Here is a 6,000-nt window from a genome sequence, read left to right on the forward strand (position 1 = left end):
ACCACTAGGGTGTTGTTATTTATGGACCTTGAGGCTCTCCGTGGGGCATACCAGGAGAGGCGATCCCGTAGGTACGAGGGTCCTAGGCCGTGAAGGGCTTTAAAGGTCAAAAGCAGCACCTTAAATCTGACCCTGTACTCCACCGGGAGCCAGTGCAGCTTGAAAAGCACTGGGTGAATATGCTCCCATGGCAGAGACCCTGTGAGGAGCCTCGCTGCAGCATTCTGTACCCGCTGGAGTTTCTGGGACAGCTTCCAGGGCAGCCCCGCGTAGAGCGAATTACAGTAGTCAAGCCTGGAGATGACCGTCGCATGGATCGCTGTGGCCAGGTTGGGGCGGGAAAGGTAAGGGACCAACTGTAGATGCTCTAGCACTGAATGATGGTCCCTCCCTTTCTGGAGGACCTCATGAATAATGTCAGATGGGCCACAGGGCGAAGCTGGGGGTGGGGTTCAGTTGGGCTTTGGAACTGGATTTGGGTTCCAAGTTAACTCAGCAAGTTCAAGGAAGGAAAATTTTCTATTCCCTTCTCTTGTAACAATTCAGCAGCCTGTCCCACATTGTTCAGGAAGGTCTCCTAATCAATCCTCCAGAAAGGCTTCTCGGGTCAGAAGTGCCTGTGGGCAGGAGAAGTTGTGAACGGAACCCATGTGGACAGGTTTCACCTCAGGGTGGCTCCTCAGGTCTTCCAAAGTAAAACAGTGGTGTTACAAACCGTGTAGACAAGCTGTGTAGGGTTGTCTCATGCTGAGTGGAGGCAGAGAATATCCAGCAGTTGAAAATTTGCAATGTGGGAGTGCCTGACCCAGATTTCAGTGGGGAAATGGACAGGAGCAACAGAGGAGGAAGACAGAAAATACAATGAAACCAGAACAGTTTTGAGGGTGAGGAGAGAGCTATGAGGGAAGAAGATGGATGACGCAGTGGGGAAAGAGGTAAGCTACAAAGGGGATTTGTGCTGCCCCAGTGAAGACAACGAGGGAGCGGAAAGAGGAATAGGAATAGGATGGAATGGTCTGGGGCACAACAATCGCAGTGGCAAGCCAGAAAGAGGGAGAGAGTACAAAAGGCAGAAGGAAGAGGAAATTGTACAAGGGGAGAGAGGGGGTGAAAGATAGACAGGAGACGAGACCGTTCAAGGGAAAAGAGAGGGAAAAAGAAAGGCAGGCAGGAGAGAAAACAGCCTATGTAAAACAAAACAAAAATAAAAATAAAAAATTCCTTCCAGTAGCACCTTAAAGACCAACTAAGTTAGTTCTTGGTATGAGCTTTCGTGTGCATGCACACTTCTTCAGATACACTTCTTCAGATTCTTCAGTGTGCATGCACACGAAAGCTCATACCAAGAACTAACTTAGTTGGTCTTTAAGGTGCTACTGGAAGGAATTTTTTGTTTTTTGTTTTGACTGTGGCAGACCAACACGGCTACCTATCTGTAACTAAAACAAAAATGTGGTATCTTGTGATTAAAGGGAACAGCCAAACACTTCATGCAGGTCCCCACCAGGGGATTGTCTGAAAACAAGAGACCACCTGAGGGGTTCAAGGACTTCTGGGACAGAAGGCAGGGATGCAGCTGACAAGAGTTTGTGTGCCATGGATATGTACATACAGTACATAAATGCAGGAGAAGAATGGGGACAGTAGCCAATAAAGGCAAAACAATAGGGTACCAACAGTGAGAGGAAACCTGCATTTGATTTAAAATAGCCAGCCAAATCTTTGATTTTGGATAATACTTGAATTTCAGAGTAGCTAAAGAGGACCCAACTCCTTTGCTTTTTTGTAATGACTGGGTCCCATTATCTGCTGTTGTGTTTTGTTTTGTTAAGACGCAAGCCACAAGGCCCAGTACAAGCAGGCTGTGTGAGGCCACTGGAAGAAATGGTTTAATTTTTGCAGCAGAAGCCTGTATAGGGTGTCCAGTTCTGCATTGCCGGAAAGGAGGATTTGCTTCCCAAAAAAAGAGGACAGCAAAGAATACCAATTTGCACAAAATTTGCAAATGGTAATTGTATTTGTAAAGACACTGATTTAGACATAATTTCTATAATCTAACTAGAAATAAAGTGCTTCTCGCTGTAATGGGGAAGTCAATTTGTGTGCAAGTTCAGCGTGCTGATTAGGTTCTGCCAACTGTTGAAGGGCAACATCAAGACTCTTGCTGTCCCGTTTTATGATTCTTTATCTAAGTCAAACTTGGACTGGACATCCTTTCAAAAAAAGAAGAAGGATATCCTAAAATAAAGGCCTGTCATCTGACAGCCTTTCAAATAAGAGGCCTGCAGCCTGCCCGTCTAGAAGATAGAAACACATAGTCACCCTAAATGTGTATTAGTGGTTGAGCCTTGGTAATCCTTGCAGAGAGGCCAAATTAACCCAGGTCTACATACGCACATAATTTTATTTGTATTTTTCCCTTCTGCAGTTCAAACCATGCTCGAAGCAGCTTACAACATGAAAAAACACATAACTACAACATAACAAAAGTAGTCACAAACAATAAATAAAACATTTCATGCACAACCAAACCAAACAATTCCAACACAATATCTATAATAAAGATTAAAAAAATGAAACTCAACAGCAACAGTTCTCTCAAACCCCCAAACAACCCCCCAGCCTAAGACTCTGTTCAGCAGCTGCAGCTTTTGTAGCTGGAGTCAGTGGGGACCCTGTCCTCCCAGGCCAGGTGAGGAAAAGCCTGCAAGGCAGGGAGCAGGTCCTCAGCCAAGATGGTCTAGATCATTGTTTCCCAACCTTGGGTCTCCAGCTATTTTTGGACTACAACTCCCATCATCCCTAGCTAGCAAGACCAGTGGTCAGGGATGATGGGAACTGTAGTCCAAATACAGCTGGAGACCCAAGGTGGGAAACACAGGTCTCGAAGCCAACAACAATTTCATTAAGGGCTATTCTAGCTTTCCAGCCTGATTGTGTATGCCTGTCATATAAACATAGTAGCACAAACCAATTCATGTGCAGGAGGCTAGCGTGGTGGGGCAAGGCGCCACCAGGAAAAAAAAAGGCTGACTTCCTCTCAGCTCTGCAGACCGCAAAGGCATCCCGTCACCAAGACTGGGAGACAGAATGGTATTGTTTGCCCACCTATCTTCTTTGTTTTGTTGCCTCCTGACACCACACATAAATGATTCAAGAAAAGGCCTAGGCTAGGAGACTCTTAGTCAGCAGAGACTTTGCAATGTCTTCGTGCTGCGTGACACGTTTCCATGGTAGCATATACAGATTGTCATGTGGCCTCGTTTTTCTCCTTTCCCTCTCCCTTCCCATTTTCCCACACAGACCACACAGCTTCTGACCTTGAGTTTCTTACCAGTCTCCAGCGGGCACCTTTCTTGTTTTCAGCTGCAATACCATTTGGCGGCTGCCCAAGTCGGAAGTTCTTGGCCAACACTCCCTCTTGAGAGGATTAATGGGCAGCTAGCTATTCTTCACTCTGTAACAAGCAAACCAACTGAGCATATGGACTGAGATTTTGACATATGTTTGAGGAGCCGCAAGATGGCATAGTGTAATTGTACTGAAGTATTTGAAACTTTATTTTTAGCTCAGTTTTTTTTTTTAATAAAAAAAGTCTCTTTCTCTCTCTCTCTCTTCTGCATTATCAATGCTGGAGACTACTTCTGTGCAGCATGATGATCCTCTCTCTGGTTTTTAATCCTAGGCAGCTTTGCAGGGAGTGATAGGGAAGGTAGCAAGAAGCACAAAAGTTAAATCTGCAATAAGGAACTATTTGCAAGGGCAGCCCCTCTCATTAATTTTACTGACATTTCTACATGTTAAGCTCTCTTTACTTAAGCTGGCACCTAATTACTGTTTCACACATAAGAGGGGTAATTTCTAGGAGGAATGGAGGTGAACCGAATACTTTTCAGTATTGCCTGGGAATATTTTATCTCAAATTTTATTCCTAAAAAGGTATATTATGAAATATATGGGGTGGGAGGGATTTAAGCTTTGATTGATTAATTTTTACAGTTAATCACCCAGGGCATTAAATTGAGTTTTTCGACAGTCTTATGGACTTATCTATAACTGCTGGGATCCACGCTGTAAATAGCAGAGCTAACTGCGGACTCCTTACTTAAAATTCTCCAAAGAGGAAATACAGTGCTAGAAAAACAAGAATGAAGAACTACCCACATACAGCCCAAGGCATAGGATTCCCCTACCCCAATGTAAGAGGCTTTTAAAATGCAGAGCAGAAAAATATGTCAAAACTTATTAGCAATTTTGTCCTAACACACATAGTTTTGTTTGTAATTTTGCCATCTATCTATCTATCTATCTATCTATGCAAAGCAATTTCCTCTAATATAGTTATGCATATTATTTTCACTACTATGTGAGTTTTAATGCATACTTTACCCTGGCATATGCATTTTTGTGCACATTACTTGGCTGGGCGACTACATTGCAAGATTAGGACTATGGGCTCTTTTATTTCAAAGCTTACCACTGCAACACTTGGTGACCCAGAACTGACATGACTTGTATCACTAGAGAGGCAAAGACCAATTTTCTACTAAGAGTAGCAGTCACCACCAGTCTGCCACATAATTAAACCCAGGAACGTAGAGATACCAAGGTCTCAAAAGCTGGTTCTTCAGCTGCTGCCTTACATTCATCTAGGATTAAATAATTATTTAATAATTACGAGGAGCCTTCCTTCTTCCTAGAACAGGCACAGAGTGCACACCACACTCCCTTTCTCCTCTCCACAACCCTGTCTTGTGGGTTAGGCTAAGTAAGAGATATTTGTTATGTACTGAAGTTCTCATCCTGGGCCAGCAGGGGGATACTGTAGATAGTTCAGGTCCACATATGCAAATAAGGGATCGAAAGTGACGTTCAGTGATTGGATAGTTACAGAAAATGGTTACTGTTGCGTTCTAGCGGAGCTCTATATAAGCAGGCTGGCTGAACCCTTCAGCTCAGTTCTGTTCTCGCCTGTGAATAAACAAGAGCTGTTTGAAGAATCGCTGTGTTGTCTGATATGTTCACCCACAACTTAACAATATTGGCTGGCCCAAGAGTTTCATGGTCTGTTCTGACCCATTATCCCCTATATTAACATGTTATTCCTGAACAATCTACCACTATTCTGATTTATCAGGTGACCTGCATTTGCTTTCCTGCATTCCCTTATGTTATCCATCCACTTAATTTGTCTGTCTAACCTATGAAAGCTCATGCCACTTTTTAAAAATAAAATAATAATAATCTTGTTGCTTTCGTCACACCAAAGAAGCTGGAATGGCCTCCATGAAATAGTTTCTCGGTGCCACCTCTCTGTGCTGTGTGTCGTGGCTGATCATGTAGCACCCTGCCATGTGGACATTTTCCAAGCCAGTGCTGTTCATTCCCAGCTGGCACTATTAAGGAAGCAACCCTCAAAAACAAGCCAGATTTCCCTTACTCTGCAGATCGGTTGTTCTTCTGGAATTCAGTATTTCAATTCCTAAGAAAATTAGGTCATCTCCAACTTTGTTTGGCAGCCATGTTAAATTGCTCCAATGCATGAGGGATGAGACAAAAGGGAAACAGGCAAAACCATAGAGAGTGGGTCTAATAGTGATGACCTGAATGTTCAGAGGTTATACAATATCTAGTAGGAATAAACCCTGGAGCTGTGCTGCTGTTTGTAGGGTTACTAAAAGCATCTAGCTCACCCTTGTTAGAAGTAGGATGTTCCTTAAATGGACCTCTGTTTTGATCTAACATAACTGGGATGCAATCTCAAAAATGATAGAATGATCTCGATACGAATCCAAGGCAGACCTTTTAACATCACAGTAATCCACTACTGCTGCTGAAGAAACTGAAATTGACCAATTCTATGAAGACTTACAACACCTTCTAGAAATGACACCAAAGAAGGATGTTCTTCTCATTATAGGCGATTGGAATGCTAAAGTAGGGAATCAAGAAATAAAAGGAACAACTGGCAAGTTTGGCCTTGGAGATCAAAATGAAGCA

The 6,000-nt window shown here is 43.3% G+C and overlaps 1 long non-coding RNA gene across 1 annotated transcript; it reads left to right on the forward strand.

The window, feature by feature from the left end:
- Positions 1 to 10: 10 nt before the first annotated feature.
- On the forward strand, positions 11 to 4,258 carry LOC310757542. Its single transcript, XR_014545311.1, has 3 exons — positions 11 to 935; positions 1,473 to 1,669; positions 3,304 to 4,258. It is a non-coding gene; the product is annotated as an uncharacterized lncRNA (long non-coding RNA).
- The last annotated feature ends 1,742 nt before the right edge of the window (positions 4,259 to 6,000 follow it).

The sequence above is a fragment of the Podarcis filfolensis genome (assembly GCF_964270895.1).
Source record: "Podarcis filfolensis genome assembly, chromosome: 2".
Taxonomy (NCBI): domain Eukaryota; kingdom Metazoa; phylum Chordata; class Lepidosauria; order Squamata; family Lacertidae; genus Podarcis; species Podarcis filfolensis.